The 24,227-nt window shown below is 41.2% G+C and overlaps 4 non-coding genes across 4 annotated transcripts; 2 read left to right on the top strand and 2 right to left on the bottom strand.

The window, feature by feature from the left end:
- Positions 1-9,006: 9,006 nt before the first annotated feature.
- TRNAL-UAA (transfer RNA leucine (anticodon UAA)) lies at positions 9,007-9,090 on the top strand. Its single transcript has one exon. It is a non-coding gene; the product is annotated as a tRNA-Leu (tRNA).
- A 746-nt stretch (positions 9,091-9,836) lies between these two features.
- On the bottom strand, positions 9,837-9,908 carry TRNAT-CGU (transfer RNA threonine (anticodon CGU)). The gene has a single exon. It is a non-coding gene; the product is annotated as a tRNA-Thr (tRNA).
- A 12,919-nt stretch (positions 9,909-22,827) lies between these two features.
- TRNAT-UGU (transfer RNA threonine (anticodon UGU)) lies at positions 22,828-22,899 on the top strand. The gene has a single exon. It is a non-coding gene; the product is annotated as a tRNA-Thr (tRNA).
- A 653-nt stretch (positions 22,900-23,552) lies between these two features.
- TRNAT-UGU (transfer RNA threonine (anticodon UGU)) lies at positions 23,553-23,624 on the bottom strand. The gene has a single exon. It is a non-coding gene; the product is annotated as a tRNA-Thr (tRNA).
- Between the last annotated feature and the right edge of the window lie 603 nt (positions 23,625-24,227).

Raw genomic sequence — 24,227 nt, 5'->3', positions numbered from 1 at the left:
AGAATGGCTAGTCTACCATGATGGCTAAGAATGGCTAGGCTACCATGATGGCTAAGAATGGCTAGTCTACCATGATGGCTAAGAATGGCTAGACTACCATGATGACTAAGAATGGCTAGGCTACCATGATGACTAAGAATGGCTAGGCTACCATGATGGCTAAGAATGGCTAGGCTACCATGAAGGCTAAGAATGGCTAGTCTACCATGATGACTAAGAATGGCTAATCTACCATGATTAAGAATGGCTAGTCTACCATGATGGCTAAGAATGGCTAGGCTACCATGATGACTAAGAATGGCTAGACTACCATGATGACTAAGAATGGCTAGTCTACCATGATGGCTAAGAATGGCTAGACTACCATGATGGCTAAGGATGGCTAGTCTACCATGATGGCTAAGGATGGCTAGTCTACCATGATGGCTAAGGATGGCTAGTCTACCATGATTAAGAATGGCTAGTCTACCATGATGGCTAAGAATGGCTAGGCTACCATGATGGCTAAGGATGGCTAGTCTACCATGATGGCTAAGAATGGCTAGTCTACCATGATGGCTAAGGATGGCTAGTCTACCATGATGGCTAAGGATGGCTAGTCTACCATGATGGCTAAGAATGGCTAGTCTACCATGATGGCTAAGGATGGCTAGTCTACCATGATGGCTAAGGATGGCTAGTTTACCATGATTAAGAATGGCTAGTCTACCATGATGGCTAAGAATGGCTAGGCTACCATGATGGCTAAGGATGGCTAGTCTACCATGATGGCTAAGGATGGCTAGTCTACCATGATGGCTAAGAATGGCTAGTCTACCATGATGGCTAAGGATGGCTAGTCTACCATGATTAAGAATGGCTAGTCTACCATGATGGCTAAGGATGGCTAGTCTACCATGATGGCCAAGAATGGCTAGTCTACCATGATGGCTAAGGATGGCTAGTCTACCATGATTAAGAATGGCTAGTCTACCATGATGGCTAAGAATGGCTAGTCTACCATGATGGCTAAGGATGGCTAGTTTACCATGATGGCTAAGAATAGCTAGTCTACCATGATGACTAAGAATGGCTAGGCTCCCATAATGGCTAAGGATGGCTAGGCTCCCATAATGGCTAAGGATGGCTAGGCTCCCATAATGGCTAAGGATGGCTAGGCTCCCATAATGGCTAAGGATGGCTAGGCTCCCATAATGTCTAGGCTTCCGTGTTCACAAAGAATGGCTAGACTTGATAACGTGTCTATCATTCATTACCTTTGAAACTTGTCATGAGTGTGACCAGCTCTACCTGGAGCTCATCACCTTTGTAAATTCTCATGATTAATGTGTTTATGATTCATTACCTTTGCAATTATTCATGAGTGTGACCAGCTCAACCTAGAGCTCATTACCTTTGTAACTTGGTCATGATTATGACCAGATCTAGTTCATTACCTTTGTAACTTGCTCAGCTATCAAAACTTTGGAGTCCAGTCCCTGGACCAATTATGTACCTCTGTAATCTTTTGACTACCGCCCACAGGATGGGTATGGGGTGACTACCGCCCACAGGATGGGTATGGGGTGACTACCGCCCACAGGATGGGTATGGGGTGACTACCGCCCACAGGATGGGTATGGGGTGACTACCGCCCACAGGATGGGTATGGGGTGCATAATAAACATATTAAACTAACTTTCAGTCACGAAGGATTGCTAGGCTCCCTTGTTGGATAGCCTAGCTATCCTTAAGCTAGCTAAAAATGGCTTAGCAACAGTGCTAGGTTAAGATTACTCTACCCTCCTCCTTGAGTTTAGTTACGGCAGAACCATCACACGGGATCACATCTAACAGGGTAAACACAATGCTAGTTACGGCAGAACCATCACACGGGATCACATCTAACAGGGTAAACACAATGCTAGTTACGGCAGAACCATCACACGGGATCACATCTAACAGGGTAAACACAATGCTAGTTACGGCAGAACCATCACACGGGATCACATCTAACAGGGTAAACACAATGCTAGTTACGGCAGAACCATCACACGGGATCACATCTAACAGGGTAAACACAACGGTTGTCGTCTTGTGAACAGCGAGTGGCCTTCGCTGTCATTCCGCCCTCCTGGACAGCACATTCAAACACTGAAGGTGACGCGAGAGCACATTCTAGCACCATCAGTGCCACTAGTGTACATTCTAGCACTACCAGTGCCACTAGTGCACATTCTAGCACTACCAGTGCCACTAGTGTACATTCTAGCACTACCAGTGCCACTAGTGTACATTCTAGCACTACCAGTGCCACTAGTGCACATTCTAGCACTACCAGTGCCACTAGTGCACATTCTAGCACTACCAGTGCCACTAGTGTACATTCTAGCACTACCAGTGCCACTAGTGTACATTCGAGCACCACCAGTGACACTAGTGCACATTCTAGCAATACCAATGACACTAGTGCACATTCGAGCACCACCAGTGCCACTAGTGCACATTCTAGTGCCACTAGTGCACATTCTAGTGCCACTAGTGCACATTCTAGCACTACCAGTGCCACTAGTGCACATTCGAGCACCACCAGTGACACTAGTGCACATTCGAGCACCACCAGTGACACTAGTGCACATTCTAGTAACACCAGTGACACTAGTGCACATTCTAGCAATACCAGTGACACTAGTGCACATTCTAGCATCGCCAAAATAGTCAGGAAATGGAACGACCTGGACAGGTAAATGGTAGATGCAGGATCAATACACTGCTCTAAGCAGAGGTACGATAAGGCTCTCGAAACCAGAAGTGAACCCAGTAGCGGCTAGCAAAGAGACGGGGCCAGGAGCTGAGACTCGGCCCCTGCAAACACATAGAGTACGTATGGGTAAGTGCGTTCACATCTGTACGTTTCTTTCGACTCCTCAACCACCGCCTTGCCAGACGTATATTTGAAAGAAAAACCCATAGCGTGAGAAAGCTTTAACCAGAGAGAATTGTTGTCTGTATTTCGACCTCCAAGTGAGGTCCTCTTCAGTGGAAGGTCGTAAGGTAACGAGAATAATGCTTCAGTTTTGCTTTGTATTCTTGACGTGGGTTAGTTCCTTTCCTGGTAAACGTTTATTATGATCTAACAGAGCGAAGCATCGTATAACTTGATAATGCTCTAACAGAGCGAAACGTTGCATGCATAACCAGATAAAGCTTTACATAGGGCGAAATGTTGTTGGAGCCTGTGTAAGTCTTGAGCATAAAGACATGTTGAGGACTGCTGGTCGCCTTGAGAAGGTGGAATTTTCTTTGTAAGTTCCACGGTCAGGAAGGCTTTGTACTGGTGACCAGAACAATACAGGAAGGCCCCGCTTATGCAGCAGGCTAGGTTCCAGGCTACTGCTGTGAAGGAGGGCCCTGCTTATGCAGCAGGCTAGGTTCCAGGCTACTGCTGTGAAGGAGGGCCCCGCTTATACAGCAGGCTAGGTTCCAGGCTACTGCTGTGAAGGAGGGCCCCGCTTATACAGCAGGCTAGGCTCCAGGCTACTGCTGTGAAGGAGGGCCCCACTTATACAGCAGTTAGGTTCTAGGCTACTGCTGTAAAGAAGGGCACTGCTTATACAGCAGTTAGGTTTCAGGTTACTGCTGTAAAGAATGGCACCGCTTATACAGCAGGCTAGGTTCCAGGCTACTGCTGTGAAGGAGGACCCCACTTATACAGCAGTTAGGTTCCAGGTTACTGCTGTAAAGAAGGGCACCGCTTATACAGCAGTTAGATTCCAGGTTACTGCTGTAAAGAAGGGCACCGCTTATACAGCAGTTAGGTTCCAGGTTACTGCTGTGAAGGAGGGCCCCACTTATACAGCAGTTAGGTTCCAGGTTACTTCTGTAAAGAAGGGCACCGCTTATACAGCAGTTAGATTCCAGGTTACTGCTGTAAAGAAGGGCACCGCTTATACAACAGTTAGGTTCCAGGTTACTGCTGTGAAGGAGGGCCCCACTTATACAGCAGTTAGGTTCCAGGTTACTGCTGTGAAGGAGGGCCCCACTTATACAGCAGTTAGGTTCCAGGTTACTGCTGTAAAGAAGGGCCCCACTTATACAGTAGTTAGGTTCCAGGCTACTGATGTAAAGGAGGGCCCCGCTTATGCAGCAGGTCAGTTTCCGGGCTACTGCTGTCAAGTTAAAATCGCTGTAAACTGAACCATAGACGTTTTAACTCTCAAATGCATATAAAAGTCTGGTAACATGTTTACATTATCATATATTAAGTGAGCAATAGAGCTAGGCTTAAAAAAATGTATATACAATACACACGTTATTTACCGTAAAATATTTTCGTTCTTAGCTTGAGTAGTGAATGTATTTACTGTAGGAAGTCTGAATAAATGAATAGGTACAATTAAAAACCGCTGCATTAGCGAAACGCTGTAAAGCGAGGCCCTCTTGTATCCAGACTAAGGTGATACAGTGTGTCACTATAAGTGACACACTTCATAACTGCTAGCTGTGAGTGAGAAGGGTTGGATTCCAGAGGGACCTGCCAGAGTCCCGTCCCCTACAACGTCTTCCAGATCTTCCACCTCACCTTCGAGGGACTGACCACCTTGTTCCAGACCATGAAGCTGAACTCTTCTCCAGGCTGAGGGACTGTCCATCTTGTTCCAGACCATGGAGCTGGACTCTTCTCCAGGCTGAGGGACTGACCACCTTGTTCCAGACCATGGAGCTGGACTCTTCTCCAGGCTGAGGGACTGATCACCTTGTTCCAGACCATGGAGCTGGACTCTTCTCCAGGTTGAGGGACTGACCACCTTGTTCCAGACCATGGAGCTGAACTCTTCTCCAGGTTGATGGACTGATTACATCATCTTCATTTCACTACTACATTCTGGCACTGTCAGTGATGTTTGTGATACATTCTGACACTACCAGTGATACTGGCACTACCAGTGATACATACTGGCACTACCAGTGATACATACTGGCACTACCAGTGATACTGGCACTACCATTGATACATACTGGCATTACCAGTGACACATACCGGCACAACCAGTGATACATACTGGCACTACCAGTGATACTGGCACTACCAGTGATACCGGCACTACCAGTGATACTGGCACTACCAGTGATACTGGCACTACCAGTGATACATACTGGCACTACCGGTGATACTGGCACTACCCGTGATACATACTGGCACTACCCGTGATACATACTGGCACTAACAGTGATACTGGCACTACCAGTGATACTGGCACTATCAGTGATACATACTGGCACTACCCGTGATACACTATACACATGATCTGTATAAGAGACGTGACTGTATAAGTGTCAGTGGGTGTTGTCCGTCAAGGACAACATAAACAAAAGACGATCACCTACTACTCACTCAGGCTTTTGCAGTATCAGAATATCTTTTCTAAACACTAGTGGCAAGAACCTTGGCGTAAATTCGCGAACTTGTAATTGACAAGACAGGTTATAACACATATCATGTGTTGAGAGTTATTAAATAATTATTGGAGTTGGGCGAGGGTTGTAAGCTTGTCAGGTATCTTGTGATGTGATGAACACTTGTATTCAATCTAGCAATCTTGGGGTGAACACGTTGACTCCAGGTTGAGGGACTGATTATCTCATTCTACTCATCTTTCACCGTTCTTCTCTGTATTGGACTGAAGAAGCCACTGGCTGGTGAAACGCTTCCTCAGTAAAGATTCCCAAATGTTGCACGAGGTAGACAATGGTGATGCTGGCAGGGAGGCTGCAGGAGGCGGCAGATGAGAGCAGATGAAGTCATGGCCTCAGTGTGTGGAGCAAGGTTACTCTCAAGTCACCCGTCAGAACCAACATACACACACCTAATTTACACCTTCACTAAGACAAGTCTCACTAGCTTCTCTTGTATCCTTCTACCTAGTTACTAGCCTAGCTTGTCAGCTAGGCTAAAGTTACTAGCCTAGCTTGTCAACTAGGCTAAAGTTACTAGCCTAGCTTGTCAGCTAGGCTAAGGTTACTAGCCTAGCTTGTCAGCTAGGCTAAAGTTACTAGCCTAGCTTGTCAGCTAGGCCAAGGTTACTAGCCTAGCTTGTCAGCTAGGCTAAGGTTACTAGCCTAGCTTGTCAGCTAGGCTGAAGTTACTAGCCTAGCTTGTCAGCTAGGCTAAGGTTACTAGCCTAGCTTGTCAGCTAGGCTAAAGTTACTAGCCTAGCTGATAAGCAAGATATAGTATACTTAACTAGTTACCCAAATTATCATAGATAGTAACGTGTAAATTACCTAGGGTAACACACATTGCTGGAAACCTATCAGCGTCTAGGGTAAGATAAATTGATCTATAAATATTTATATAGGCAGTAATATAAATTTGTACAGTGGGTCTGATGGCACATAGATGTAGGGTCTTGGAGGTCAGAGGTCATGGAAGGTCTTCAGACGTTAAAGAGGGTCTTCAGGGGTCACAGAGGGTATTCAGAGATCACAGAGGCTCTTCAGAGGTCACCAGGGTTCAAGAGAACACCTCTCACTGGTAGTTAATATACCTGTGTATCATCGACCTCCCCCATACGTTCGTTTTCCAACGCATGTGCGAGGTGCGTGGTTATAAGCGCCTCATTTTCAGAATGATTTGACCAGCGACCAGTATTAAATATTGCTTTTCTTTGCTATAAATTATCATAAATTGCAAAGTTATATAAACTATATACATTACTGATATACAGGATATATACACCGAGAGGAACCTCTCTAGTGCATATACACTTGGAGATTTTAATAAGTTTCCAGGTTTGATTTAGAACGTCTAGTTCAGTTTAGAAATCAAACAAATGTTAGATGTCACCTTGTCTACTAATACAGACGTAAACAAATACCGTAGGTCATAAGGAACCTCCATTGCACTAATTGTGTGTACAGTGTGACTTTGTCAATGGTCCAAGTCGGACCGAAACGTCGTCGTAAGCTTCTCTCTTTTATGTGCGGGTTATTTGTGTATCGTTCCAGTCACGGTATTGTGCCTTTTTGTTATTTGTGTGTACTCATACGCCTCACGCGGGTAATCCATTCTACTCTCGCCTACTTTCTATTCCCCAGGCACTGCATGACCCTTACTGGTTTAGCAACACCCCATGAATATAATAACAGTGGTCACCTATTTCCTAGCCTCGCAGTTCTTGTTATTTTCTCCTGAAGGCAACAACGTCGTGAAATTACTATCAGCTGCTTCATATTGTCATTTATAGCTGAGATTTTCCTGGTCTGGAAGTTCATTCTTTATCTGGAATAATAGACAGTTTGAAAGGTTGCTTGATGTTATCTCTTCTATATATACTGTTATTACTGTTCTTGCTGCTGAACAACGGTTTAGTGCCGATGAAGGTAGCGTAGGTAGCAATGATACGGCTGTGGACTAGTTTGGCTTTAATTGCATAGGAGAACACAACGGGCAGTGTGAGGGAGTGACCGCAAGCCAGTCCGTGGAGGGGGAGCACTTGTGCCTATCAGGTCGGTCCTCCTGAGAGACCGAATGGGCTCAGCCTCCCACTGACCTGGGTGAGTCTACAGAGGGCAGCACTTAAATGCCGCGAAATATGAACTAGTCAGAACAGACGGCTAGGCTGTCTGTTCTGACAGTACAGGCTGTCTACAATACCATTTAGTCTATGATTTTTTATTGTTGTTGTGTCTTAGAACCGTTTATAAAATATACTGTGGTATTTGACGTGGTTAAATGGGGGGGGGACACATGGACCTGCTTTGCATGGGTCAGTAGGCTTGCTGCAGTGTTCCTTCTTCCTTATGTTCTTATATACTGTTGAGGAAGATATTGGAAGTCATGTTTCTTAATGTTTCTCATTCATCCCGGACGATATGTGACCTCTGTGGGTTTAGCGCATCTCCCGGTTTTAAAAAGCATTATTCGGGATAGCGAGAGGTCAGGTCGCAGTTGGTGAGAGGTCAGGTCACAGCTGTTGAGAGGTCAGGTCGCTGCTGGTGTGAGAGGTCAGGTCACAGCTGGTGATAGGTCAGGCCACAGCTAGTGTGAGAGGTCATATCACAGCTAGGGAGAGGTAAGTAAGTAAGTAAGTTTATTCAGGTATACACAAATACAGTTACATAGAATTATCATACATAGCAGCATATGTGTAGAGAACCTGGGATAACCCAAAAAAGTCAGAGTGACTTATTTCCATTGGGGTCCTTTTACCTTATTATTATAATATAAAGGTTATAATATTTTCTTATTATTCTATAATGAAGATAACATCTTATTATACTAAAAGACTATCTACTACACGAGGGTCATTAAGACTATCTACAATACGAGGGTCATTAAGACTATCTACTACACGAGGGTCATTAAGACTATCTACAATACGAGGGTCATTACTAGGAATAAGGTAAAATTTACACGTATGTTAGCTAAAAAAATAGAAAATCATTCCCCTCCCTTTCTGTAGCTTCATTCATCAGACATCTTTTGGCACTCTTCTTGAACTGGTTCATGCTATGACTGGCTTTGACGTGTGCGGGTAGTCTGTTCCATTCCTTTATTGCTGTACAATAAAAGGTGTTTGAAGCCTGGCCACTGACTGTGGGTACTACAAAGTTGTGCTCTCTCCCCCTAGTACTATGATTGCTGCGGTTCCCAACCTTGACAAAATTGACAGCAAGATATTCTGGACACTGTTTGTGAGCAATTTTATAAACATGATTTAGCTTCAGTTGTTTTACTCTGTCTTCAACATTCAGCATATCCAACTGCTGTAATTCATCCTGGCCTACATGTTCTCTTGGTCCCAGCCCCAGGATGAGGTCACAATTAGTGAGAGATCAGGTCACAGCTGGTCACAGACCAACTATCATAATTCACTATACTCTGTGTGGACGGAGGATCGAGACACTAACTGAACGACCCACACGGGTTCAATATTTAATGAAAAAAATATTAAACATGACTATTACAATTGATAATGTTAAATAACTGATAACTGGAGTAGACTGGAGTAGACTGTAGCTACGGTCAGGTTGGCCGAGTGGTCTAAGGCGCCAGACTTAAGCTCTGGTACTCGAGAGAGTGCGTGGGTTCGAACCCCACACCTGACACGAGGTCGTGGATATTTTTTTTTTTCACTTGTAGTGAGTCAGCTGGTGTGTGTGGCGACTGTGACGTCATCACCTCCTCACAACCCTGCCACGCCCACTTTTCACAAAGGTTTTCTCAGGTAATCTAAAGTACATATACACATTGGACTGATGAAGCCACACAGTACCAGAGTGACTTATTTCCATTGTGGTCCTAGGAGAAGCAGCTTCACAAGGCTGCCAGAACGGTACGGGGCGGTACGGTGTTCGGTACGGTACTGTGGACTGTTTTGTTGGAAAGTACGGTACAAAATTACAGTATGGTATTGTGTACAAGTACGACAACCGAATAATACTGTACCGTACCGTAACGTACGAAATAATTCGATTAGGCTTAATGTAAATTAATGTAGGCAGAAACCTCCCTTGTTTACAGTGAAGACTAAATAATAACTGATTAGGAGTAATCATGGGCGGATTTGCTATGAAATTAATGAAACTTAATCTTTAGGGCCCCTAATCCCGGAGGGGCACCACAAGCGACTTTAGTCCACATTGCTTAAAATTTTCGGGTCTGCTGTATGAAAAGGGGTTGCGAAGGGTTACTATAACAATTCAAGCTTCAGGGCCCCCAAAAATGTAGATCAGCCATTGGATTTAATATAAATTAATATAGGCAAAAACCACTGTACTTGACAGTGGTCCATGGTGTGAGAGTTCCCAAGATTGTAGCTGTGACTTAGCAGTAGAGACGTGTTAAAGACTTGTGCCCCCTGTGAGGTTTGAACTCACGACCCCTGGTTTACGAGACCAGTGCTCTACCTCTGAGCTAAGGAGGCGGATACTAGGTGTTTATATTTTAACTCTAATGTATGGTACTTGTACTTAACTATATGTAGTTATAGGGAGTAAAGTCTCAGCTGGAAGGATGGTGGTAGGTGTGTATACTTGGGGTTGTGGGAGGGATGGTAGGGTGAAGTGTGTGTGTGTGTGTATGTCTATGTGTATGTTTTTTTTGTGTGTGTACTCACCTAGTTGTGGTTGCAGGGGTCGATTCACAGTTCCTGGCTCTGCTTCTTCACTGGCCGCTACTTGGTCCACTTTCCCTGCTCACTGAGCTTTATCATACATCTTCTTAAAGCTATGTATTGATCCTGCCTCCACCACCTCACTTTCCAGACTATTGCAGTTCCTGACAACTCTATGGCTGAAGAAATACTTTCTAACATCTCTGTGGCTCATCTGATTATTTAATTTCCAATTGTGTCCTCTTGTTGCTGTGTTCCATCTCTGGAACATCATGTCTGTCCACCTTGTCGATTCCTCTCAGTATATTATATGTTATCATCCCCCTTCCCTGTCCCTCCTGTCCTCCAGGTAGATCTGTTTGTGACTTGAAAAAGCCCACTGTGTTGGCGAAACGTTGTCAATTAAGGATCGCATTATACTGCATATGTGCTTATATTTCCAGTGTCGTCAGGTCGAGTCTCCTTAACCTCTCCTCGTAGGACATGTTAGTTGTGAGTGTGTGTGTACTCACCTAGTTGAGGTTACAGGAGTCGAGTCCAAGCTCCTGGCCCCGCCTCTTCACTGGTCGCTACTAGGTCACTCTCCCTGAACCGTGAGCTTTATCATACCTCTGCTTAAAACTATATATGGATCCTGTGTGTGTGTGTGTGTGTGTGTGTGTGTGTGTGTGTGTGTGTGTGTGTGTGTGTGTGTGTACTTACCTATATGTGGCTGCATGGGGTTGATTCACAGCTCCTGGCTGTGTCGGTACATTACTAACGTCACTGTACCACTCAGCTCAGCGATAGTAACTTTACTGAGGCACCTGTACACAAAAAACACAGTTATTCTCCATAGGGAAGTGGAACAGAATTCTTCCTCCGTAAGCCGTGCGTGCCGTAAGAGGCGACTAAAATGCCGGGAGCAAGGGGATAATAACCCCCTTCTCTTGTATACATTACTAAATTTAAATGAGAAAATACCCTTTTTTAGGTCATCCTTGAATATAACCGGTTTCATATAACCGGTTTGTTGAAAAAAATGTAATTATATAAATTTAGGCGATAACGATTAATATATATAGTAACATATGGGTGAATTACCTAGGATATTACCTAAGATTGCCTAGGGTGACCTAGGATATTACCCAAGATTGCCTAGGGTGACCTAGGATATTACCCAAGATTGCCTAGGATGACCTAGGATCTTACCCAAGATTGCCTAGGATGACCTAGGATATTACCCAAGATTGCCTAGGGTGACCTAGGATATTACCCAAGATTGCCTAGGGTGACCTAGGATATTACCCAAGATTGCCTAGGGTGACCTAGGATATTACCCAAGATTGCCTAGGGTGACCTAGGATATTACCCAAGATTGCCTAGGGTGACCTAGGATATTACCCAAGATTGCCTAGGATGACCTAGGATATTACCCAAGATTGCCTAGGGTGACCTAGGATATTACCCAAGATTGCCTAGGGTGACCTAGGATATTACCCAAGATTGCCTAGGGTGACCTAGGATATTACCCAAGATTGCCTAGGGTGACCTAGGATATTACCCAAGATTGCCTAGGATGGCCTAGGATATTACCCAAGATTGCCTAGGGTGACCTAGGATATTACCCAAGATTGCCTAGGGTGACCTAGGATATTACCCAAGATTGCCTAGGATGGCCTAGGATATTACCCAAGATTGCCTAGGGTGACCTAGGATATTACCCAAGATTGCCTAGGGTGACCTAGGATATTACCCAAGATTGCCTAGGATGACCTAGGATATTACCCAAGATTGCCTTGGGTGACCTAGGATATTACCCAAGATTGCCTAGGGTGACCTAGGATATTACCCAAGATTGCCTAGGGTGACCTAGGATATTACCCAAGATTGCCTAGGGTGACCTAGGATATTACCCAAGATTGCCTAGGGTGACCTAGGATATTACCCAAGATTGCCTAGGGTGACCTAGGATATTACCCAAGATTGCCTAGGGTGACCTAGGATATTACCCAAGATTGCCTAGGATGACCTAGGATATTACCCAAGATTGCCTAGGGTGACCTAGGATATTACCCAAGATTGCCTAGGGTGACCTAGGATATTACCCAAGATTGCCTAGGATGGCCTAGGATATTACCCAAGATTGCCTAGGGTGACCTAGGATATTACCCAAGATTGCCTAGGGTGACCTAGGATATTACCCAAGATTGCCTAGGATGACCTAGGATATTACCCAAGATTGCCTAGGGTGACCTAGGATATTACCCAAGATTGCCTAGGGTGACCTAGGATATTACCCAAGATTGCCTAGGGTGACCTAGGATATTACCCAAGATTGCCTAGGGTGACCTAGGATATTACCCAAGATTGCCTAGGGTGACCTAGGATATTACCCAAGATTGCCTAGGGTGACCTAGGATATTACCCAAGATTGCCTAGGGTGACCTAGGATATTACCCAAGATTGCCTAGGATGACCTAGGATATTACCCAAGATTCCCTAGGGTGACCTAGGATATTACCCAAGATTGCCTAGGATGGCCTAGGATATTATCCAAGATTGCCTAGGGTGACCTAGGATATTACCCAAGATTGCCTAGGGTGACCTAGGATATTACCCAAGATTGCCTAGGATGGCCTAGGATATTACCCAAGATTGCCTAGGGTGACCTAGGATATTACCCAAGATTGCCTAGGGTGACCTAGGATATTACCCAAGATTGCCTAGGGTGAGCTAGGATATTACCCAAGATTGCCTAGGGTGACCTAGGATATTACCCAAGATTGCCTAGGGTGACCTAGGATATTACCCAAGATTGCCTAGGATGACCTAGGATATTACCCAAGATTGCCTAGGGTGACCTAGGATATTACCCAAGATTGCCTAGGGTGACCTAGGATATTACCCAAGATTGCCTAGGATGGCCTAGGATATTACCCAAGATTGCCTAGGGTGACCTAGGATATTACCCAAGATTGCCTAGGGTGACCTAGGATATTACCCAAGATTGCCTAGGATGACCTAGGATATTACCCAAGATTGCCTAGGGTGACCTAGGATATTACCCAAGATTGCCTAGGGTGACCTAGGATATTACCCAAGATTGCCTAGGGTGACCTAGGATATTACCCAAGATTGCCTAGGGTGACCTAGGATATTACCCAAGATTGCCTAGGGTGACCTAGGATATTACCCAAGATTGCCTAGGGTGACCTAGGATATTACCCAAGATTGCCTAGGGTGACCTAGGATATTACCCAAGATTGCCTAGGATGACCTAGGATATTACCCAAGATTCCCTAGGGTGACCTAGGATATTACCCAAGATTGCCTAGGATGGCCTAGGATATTATCCAAGATTGCCTAGGGTGACCTAGGATATTACCCAAGATTGCCTAGGGTGACCTAGGATATTACCCAAGATTGCCTAGGATGGCCTAGGATATTACCCAAGATTGCCTAGGGTGACCTAGGATATTACCCAAGATTGCCTAGGGTGACCTACGATATTACCCAAGATTGCCTAGGATGACCTAGGATATTACCCAAGATTGCCTAGGGTGACCTAGGATATTACCCAAGATTGCCTTGGATGACCTAGGATATTACCCAAGATTGCCTTGGATGACCTAGGATATTACCCAAGATTGCCTAGGATGACCTAGGATATTACCCAAGATTGCCTAGGGTGACCTAGGATATTACCCAAGATTGCCTAGGGTGACCTAGGATATTACCCAAGATTGCCTAGGGTGACCTAGGATATTACCCAAGATTGCCTAGGGTGACCTAGGATATTACCCAAGATTGCCTAGGATGACCTAGGATATTACCCAAGATTGCCTAGGATGGCCTAGGATATTACCCAAGATTGCCTAGGATGACCTAGGATATTACCCAAGATTGCCTAGGGTGACCTAGGATATTACCCAAGATTGCCTAGGATGACCTAGGATATTACCCAAGATTGCCTAGGATGACCTAGGATATTACCCAAGATTGCCTAGGGTGACCTAGGATATTACCCAAGATTGCCTAGGGTGACCTAGGATATTACCCAAGATTGCCTAGGGTGACCTAGGATATTACCCAAGATTGCCTTGGATGACCTAGGATATTACCCAAGATTGCCTTGGATGACCTAGGATATTACCCAAGATTGCCTTGGATGACCTAGGATAACACTACTCACCTTCACTCTTCTAATTTAAATTGTGTAATGAAAGTATATTCAGATATAAGTACAATGATCATACATACTAACATAGTAACATACATAGTAACATACATAGTAACATACATAGTAACATACATAGTAACATACGTGTCAATTATCCTTCAGGTTAACAAGAAGACATAACATATAGAGGGAGGAGAGTGTGTTCTTGTATACCTAACATACATGTGTACTTGTTACTGTAACATACATGTACCTGTTACTGTAACATACATGTACCTGTTACTGTAACATACATGTACCTGTTACTGTAACATACATGTACCTATTACTGTAACATACATGTACCTGTTACTGTAACATACATGTACCTGTTACTGTAACATACATGTACCTGTTACTGTAACATGCATGTACCTGCTACTGTAACATACATGTGCCTGTTACTGTAACATACATGTACCTGTTACTGTAACATACATGTACCTGTTACTGTAACATACATGTACCTGTTACTGTAACATACATGTACCTGTTACTGTAACATACATGTACCTGTTACTGTAACATACATGTACCTGTTACTGTAACATACATGCACCTGTTACTGTAACATACATGTACCTGTTACTGTAACATGTTTACCTGTTACTGTAACGTACATGTACCTATTACTGTAACATACATGTACCTGTTACTGTAACATACATGTACCTGTTACAGTAACATACATGTACCTGTTACTGTAACATACATGTACCTGTTACTGTAACATACATGTACCTGTTACTGTAACATACATGTACCTGTTACTGTAACATACATGCACCTGTTACTGTAACATGTACCTGTTACTGTAACATGTTTACCTGTTACTGTAACGTACATGTACCTATTACTGTAACATACATGTACCTGTTACTGTAACATACATGTACCTGTTACTGTAACATACATGTACCTGTTACTGTAACATACATGTACCTGTTACTGTAACATACATGCACCTGTTACTGTAACATACATGTACCTGTTATTGTAACATGTTTACCTGTTACTGTAACGTACATGTACCTATTACTGTAACATACATGTACCTGTTACTGTAAGATACATGTACCTATTACTGTAACATACATGTACCTGTTACTGTAAGATACATGTACCTATTACTGTAACATACATGTACCTGTTACTGTAACATACATGCACCTGTTACTGTAACATACATGTACCTGTTACTGTAACATACATGTACCTGTTACTGTAACATACATGTACCTGTTACTGTAACATATATGCACCTGTTACTGTAACATACATGAACCTGTTACTGTAACATGTTTACCTGTTACTTTAACATACATGTACCTATTACTGTAACATACATGTACCTGTTACTGTAACATACATGTACCTGTTACTGTAACATACATGTACCTGTTACTATAACATACATGTACCTGTTACTGTAACATACATGAACCTGTTACTGTAACATACATGTACCTGTTACTGTAGCATACATGTACCTGTTACTGTAACATACATGTACCTGTTACTGTAACATGTTTACCTGTTACTGTAACATACATGTACCTATTACTGTAACATACATGTACCTGTTACTGTAGCATACATGTACCTGTTACTGTAACATACATGTACCTGTTACTGTAACATACATGTACCTATTACTGTAACATACATGTGTACCTGTCACTGTAACATACATGTACCTGTTACTGCAACATACATGTACCTGTTACTGTAACATACATGTACCTATTACTGTAACATACAAAATACCTGTTACTGTAACATACATGTACCTGTTACTGTAACATACATGTACCTGTTACTGTAACATATATGTGTACCTGTTACTGTAACATACATGTACCTGTTACTGTAACATACATGTGTACCTGTTACTGTAAAATACATGTACCTGTTACTGCAACATACATGTACCTGTTACTGTAGCATGCATGTACCTGTTACTGTAACATACATGCACCTGTTACTGTAACATACATGTGTACCTGTTACTGTAACATACATGTACCTGTTACTGTAACATACATGTACCTGTTACTGTAACATACATGTGTACCTGTTACTGTAACATACATGTGTACCTGTTACTCTAACACACATGTACCTGTTACTGTAACATACATGTGTACCTGTTACTGTAACATACATGTACCTGTTACTGCAACATACATGTACCTGTTACTGTAACATGCATGTACCTGTTACTGTAACATACATGTACCTGTTACTGTAACATACATGTGTACCTGTTACTGTAACATTCATGTGTACCTGTTACTGTAACATACATGTGTACCTGTTACTGTAACATACATGTACCTGTTACTGTAACATACATGTGTACCTGTTACTGTAACATACATGTACCTCTTACTGTAACATACATGTGTACCTGTTACTGTAACATGCATGTGTACCTGTTACTGTAACATACGTGTACCTGTTACTGTAACATACATGTACCTGTTACTGTAACATACATGTGTACCTGTTACTGTAACATACATGTGTACCTGTTACTGTAACATACATGTGTACCTGTTACTGTAACATACATGTGTACCTGTTACTGTAAGATACATGTGTACCTGTTACTGTAACATACATGTACCTATTACTGTAACATGTACCTATTACTGTAACATACATGTACCTGTTACTGTAACATACATGTACCTGTTACTGTAACATACATGTACCTATTACTGTAACATACATGTACCTATTACTGTAACATACATGTACCTGTTACTGTAACATACATGTACCTATTACTGTAACATACATGTACCTGTTACTGTAACATACATGTAGCTATTGCTGTAACATACATGTGCCTATTACTGTAACATACATGTACCTGTTACTGTAACATACATGTACCTGTTACTGTAACATACATGTACCTATTACTGTAACATACATGTACCTGTTACTGTAACGTACATGTACCTGTTACTGTAACATACATGTACCTGTTACTGTAACATACATGTACCTGTTACTGTAACATACATGTACTTGTTACTGTAACATACATGTGTACTTGTTACTGTAACATACATAAACCTATTACTGTAACATACATATACCTATTTCTGTAACATACATATACCTATTACTGTAACATACATGTACCTGTTACTGTAACATGCATGTACCTGTTACTGTAACATACATGTACCTGTTACTGCAACATACATGTACCTGTTACTGTAACATACATGTACCTGTTACTGTAACATACTTGTACCTGTTACTGTAACATACATGTACCTGTTACTGTAACATACATGTACCTATTACTGTAACATACATGTGTACCTGTTACTGTAACATACATGTACCTATTACTGTAACATACATGTGTACCTGTTACTGTAACATTCATGTACCTGTTACTGCAACATACATGTACCTATTACTGTAACATGTACCTGTTACTGTAACATACATGTACCTATTACTGTAACATACATGTGTACCTGTTACTGTAACATACATGTACCTATTACTGTAACATACATGTGTACCTGTTACTGTAACATACATGTACCTATTACTGTAACATACATGTACCTGCTACTGTAATATAAATGTACCTGTTACTGTAACATACATGTACCTATTACTGTAACATACATGTGTGCCTGTTACTGTAACATACATGTACCTATTACTGTAACATACATGTACCTGTTACTGTAACATACATGTACCTATTACTGTAACATACATGTGTACCTGTTACTGTAACATACATGTACCTATTACTGTAACATACATGTACCTGTTACTGTAACATACATGTACTTGATACTGTAACATTCATGTACCTGTTACTGTAACATACATGTACCTATTACTGTAACATACATGTACCTGTTACTGTAACATACATGTACCTATTACTGTAACATACATGTACCTGTTACTGTAACATACATGTACCTATTACTGTAACATACATGTACCTGTTACTGTAACATACATGTACCTGTTACTGTAACATACATGTACATATTACTGTAACATACATGTACCTGTTACTGTAACATACATGTACCTGTTACTGTAACATACATGTACCTGTTACTGTAACATACATGTACCTGTTACTGTAACATACATGTACCTGTTACTGTAACATACATGTACCTGTTACTGTAACATACATGTACCTGTTACTGTAACATACATGTACCTATTACTGTAACATGTACCTGTTACTTTAACATACATGTACCTATTACTGTAACATACATGTGTACCTGTTACTGTAACATACATGTACCTATTACTGTAACATACATGTGTACCTGTTACTGTAACATACATGTACCTGTTACTGCAACATACATGTACCTATTACTGTAACATGTACCTGTTACTGTAACATACATGTACCTATTACTGTAACATACATGTGTACCTGTTACTGTAACATACATGTACCTATTACTGTAACATACATGTACCTATTACTGTAACATACATGTACCTGCTACTGTAACATACATGTACCTGTTACTGTAACATACATGTACCTATTACTGTAACATACATGTGTGCCTGTTACTGTAACATACATGTACCTATTACTGTAACATACATGTACCTGTTACTGTAACATACAGGTACCTATTACTGTAACATACATGTGTACCTGTTACTGTAACATACATGTACCTATTACTGTAAGATACATGTACCTGTTACTGTAACATACATGTACCTGTTACTGTAACATACATGTACTTGTTACTGTAACATACATGTACCTATTATTGTAACATACATGTACCTGTTACTGTAACATACATATACCTGTTACTGTAACATACATGTACGTATTACTGTAACATACATGTACCTGTTACTGTAACATACATGTACCTGTTACTGTAACATACATGTAACTGTTACTGTAACATACAGGTACCTGTTACTGTAGGATACATGTACCTGTTACTGTAACATACATGTGTATTTGTTACTGTAACATACATGTACCTATTACTGTAACATATATGTACCTGTTACTGTAACATACATGTAGCTGTTACTGTAACATACATGTACCTGTTACTGTAACATACATGTACCTGTTACTGTAACATACATGTAACTGTTACTGTAACATACATGTACCTGTTACTGTAACATACATGTACCTATTACTGTAACATATATGTACCTGTTACTGTAACATACATGTAATTGTTACTGTAACATACAGGTACCTGTTACTGTAAGATACATGTACCTGTTACTGTAACATACATGTGTATTTGTTACTGTAACATACATGTACCTATTACTGTAACATATATGTACTTGTTACTGTAACATACATGTACCTGTTACTGTAACATACATGTACCTGTTACTGTAACATATATGTACCTGTTACTGTAACATACATGTACCTGTTACTGTAACATACATGTACCTGTTACTGTAACATACATGTACCTGTTACTGTAACATACATGTGTACCTGTTACTGTAACATACATGTACCTGTTACTGTAACATACATGTACCTGTTACTGTAACATACATGCACCTGTTACTGCAACATACATGTACCTGTTACTGTAACATACATGTACCTGTTACTGTAACATACATGTACCTGTTACTGTAACATACATGTACCTATTACTGTAACATGCATGTACCTGTTACTGTAACATACATGTACCTGTTACTGTAACATACATGTACCTGTTACTGTAACATACATATACCTGTTACTGTGACATACATGTACGTATTACTGTAATATACATGTACCTGTTACTGTAACATACATGTACCTGTTACTGTAACATACATGTACCTGTTACTGTAACATACATGTACCTGTTACTGTAACATACATGTACCTGTTACTGTAACATACATGTGTACCTGTTACTGTAACATACATGTACCTGCTACTGTAACATACATGTACCTGTTACTGTAACATACATGTACCTGTTACTGTAACATACATGTACCTGTTACTGTAACATACATGTGTACCTGTTACTGTAACATACATGTACCTGATACTGTAACATACATGTACCTGTTACTGTAACATACATGTACCTGTTACTGTAACATACATGTACCTGTTACTGTAACATACATGTACCTGTTACTGTAACGTACATGTACCTGTTACTGTAACATACATGTACCTGTTACTGTAACATACATGTACCTGTTACTGTAACATACATGTACCTATTACTGTAACATACATGTACCTGTTACTGTAACATACATGTACCTGTTACTGTAACATACATGTACCTGTTACTGTAACATACATGTACCTGTTACTGTAACATACATGTACCTGTTACTGTAACATACATGTACCTGTTACTGTAACATACATGTACCTGTTACTGTAACATACATGTACCTGTTACTGTAACATACATGTACCTGTTACTGTAACGTACATGTACCTGTTACTGTAACATACATGTACCTGTTACTGTAACATACATGTACCTGTTACTGTAACATATATGTACCTATTACTGTAACATACATGTACCTGTTACTGTAGCATACATGTACCTGTTACTGTAACATACATGTACCTGTTACTGTAACATACATGTACCTGTTACTGTAACATACATGTACCTGTTACTGTAACATACATGTACCTGTTACTGTAACATACTTGTACCTGTTACTGTAACATACATGTACCTGTTACTGTAACATACTTGTACCTGTTACTGTAACATACTTGTACCTGTTACTGTAACATACATGTACCTGTTACTGTAACATACATGTACCTGTTACTGTAACATACATGTACCTGTTACTGTAACATACATGTACCTGTTACTGTAACATACATGTACCTGTTACTGTAACATACATGTACCTGTTACTGTAACATACTTGTACCTGTTACTGTAACATACATGTACCTGTTACTGTAACATACATGTACCTGTTACTGTAACATACATGTAACTGTTACTGTAACATACATGTACCTGTTACTGTAACATACATGTTCCTGTTACTGTAACATACATGTACCTGTTACTGTAACATACATGTACCTGTTACTGTAACATACATGTACCTGTTACTGTAACATACATGTACCTGTTACTGTAACATACATGTACCTGTTACTGTAACATACATGTACCTGTCACTGTAACATACTTGTACCTGTTACTGTAACATACATGTACCTGTTACTGTAACATACATGTACCTGTTACTGTAACATACATGTACCTGTTACTGTAACATACATGTACCTGTTACTGTAACATACATGTAGCTGTTACTGTATATATTCAGTGTATATTCACTGATATATATGAAGTTCGTTGTGTGTATATGCTCTGAGATATAGACACTTTGTGGTATATATACACTCAGATCTATACACCTCACGGTGTATATGCACATATATACACCTCACGGTGTATATACACATATATACACCTGACGGTGTATATACACATATATACACCTCACGGTGTATATACACATATATACACCTCACGGTGTATATACACATACATACACCTCACGGTGTATATACACATATATACACCTCACGGTGTATATACACATATATACACCTCACGGTGTATATACACATATATACACCTCACGGTGTATATACACATATATACACCTCACGGTGTATATACACATACATACACCTCACGGTGTATATACACATACATACACCTCACGGTGTATATACACATATATACACCTCACGGTGTATATACACATATATACACCTCACGGTGTATATACACATATATACACCTCACGGTGTATATACACATACATACACCTCACGGTGTATATACACATATATACACCTCACGGTGTATATACACATATATACACCTCACGGTGTATATACACATATATACACCTCACGGTGTATATACACATACATACACCTCACGGTGTATATACACATATATACACCTGACTCAGTATATATGTGTATAGACCACTCGGTGGAAGAATATGACAAGTCCCAAATGTCAGTTTTTGAGGTGTAGAGGCTGGGCCAGGAGCTGAGTCCCGACCCCCCGAACCCAACTCAGCGAGTACTTTTAAAGTAATACATGTATGCAGCATGGCTGTATAACTCTTGTGGGTTTAGCGCTTGGTTCTGATTTTAATAATAGTAATAATAATAATACATGTACGGTACGTGTTACATGTTTACAACCTGTAGTAAACATGTTACAGACATGTTGGCTACATGTTTCCCACATGTACTCACCTAGTTGAGGTTGCAGGGGTCGAGTCCAAGCTCCTGGCCACACATGTTGGGTTATATTAACATATGTGTTTATAACACCTGTACCTTCAGGACAGTTGTAAAAATATGCTGCTATGTATGATAATCTGTGTAACTGTATTTATGTATACCTGAATAAACTTACATATTCCTTCCTTATGTGCCATACAAGATGAGGTAGAATACATTCCACGTGAGCCTCCTTAGCTCAGGGGCAGAGCACTGGTCTTGTAAACCAGGGGTCGTGAGTTCGATTCTCACAGGGGGCAGGTATACCAGCCTATCTTTAGTTTATTTGCCTTCAAGGTGTGTATTTACGACCTTTGCTGTCGTAGTCGCTAGTTCAATGTTTTATTATCTTTCGTTCACCTGAAGACGATATTGTCTCCTAAGTAACAGTAGCTGTAATTCTGTAGGTTTTTGAGGCTGTCGTAACTACTGAGCCATAGTGGATTGCCTGACGATATCCTTATCACCTTAAAACACAAAAACATAAGAAGGAACACTGCAGCGGGACTGATTACCTTATCCTCCACTGTTTTCACATATCTGTTTTGAACTGAGAAAGCCGATATTGGCGAAACATCTTCAAATAAAGATACCCCAGATGTTCTATTTCGCTAGTGCTATGTGACTGAGGTATCAGTACAACTTGATGCTGACCTTCAAGATGAGGGGAAGTGCTAAACCCGTAGCTGCCATACAGCACCTGGAGGAATAGAAATTCAGAGATGGAGCACAAGTCTAATTCCTTTGATCCAGAGCCCCTCAAGGAGCCTCCCTTATGGGGATATTGATTCAGAAACTGCTAACTTATACACGGTGAAATATATCGTATGTGATATATTGGTAACAGGCAAGGTTAATAACCTAATTAACCAGCCTCATGCCAACAAATAAATTAAATTCGGATTAGTTTACCTGCCCCCTGTGAGAATCGAACTCACGACCCCTGGTTTACAAGACCAGTGCTCTGCCCCTGAGCTAAGGAGGCTTAGTTGCTAGGTTACCTAGTAAGTTTATTCAGGTATACACAAATACAGTTACATAGAATTATCATACATAGCAGCATATGTGTAGAGAACCTGGGATAACCCAGAAAAGTCAGAGAGTGACTTATTTCCATTGGGATCCTTTATTTCCATTGGGGTCCTTATTGGGGTCCCATATTGTGTGCTACAGTATCCTTACACCTGTTGTCCTGTTCACCTAGCAGCAAATAGGTACCTGGGTGTTAGTCGACTGGTGTGGGTGGCATCCTGGGTGTTAGTCGACTGGTGTGGGTGGCATCCTGGGGGACAAGATTAAGGACCCCAATGGAAATAAGTTAGACAGTCCTCGATGACGCACTGACTTTCTTGGGTTATCCTGGGTGGCTAACCCCCCGGGGTTAAAAAATCCGAACGAAATCTTATCTTATCTTATCTTTAGTTCTACAAGTACATGTACAAGGTATACAAATACATGTACAAGGTATACAAATACATGTACAAGGTATACAGACCATAGCAAATTAGGTCAGTTTTATCCCCAGGATGCCACCCGCACCAGTCCACTAACACCCAGGTACCTATTTTACTGATGGGTGAACAGGGAC

Source organism: Cherax quadricarinatus, chromosome 96 (assembly GCF_038502225.1).
Source record: "Cherax quadricarinatus isolate ZL_2023a chromosome 96, ASM3850222v1, whole genome shotgun sequence".
Classification (NCBI taxonomy): Eukaryota; Metazoa; Arthropoda; class Malacostraca; order Decapoda; family Parastacidae; genus Cherax; species Cherax quadricarinatus.
This window is presented reverse-complemented; position numbering and strand designations above follow the sequence as displayed.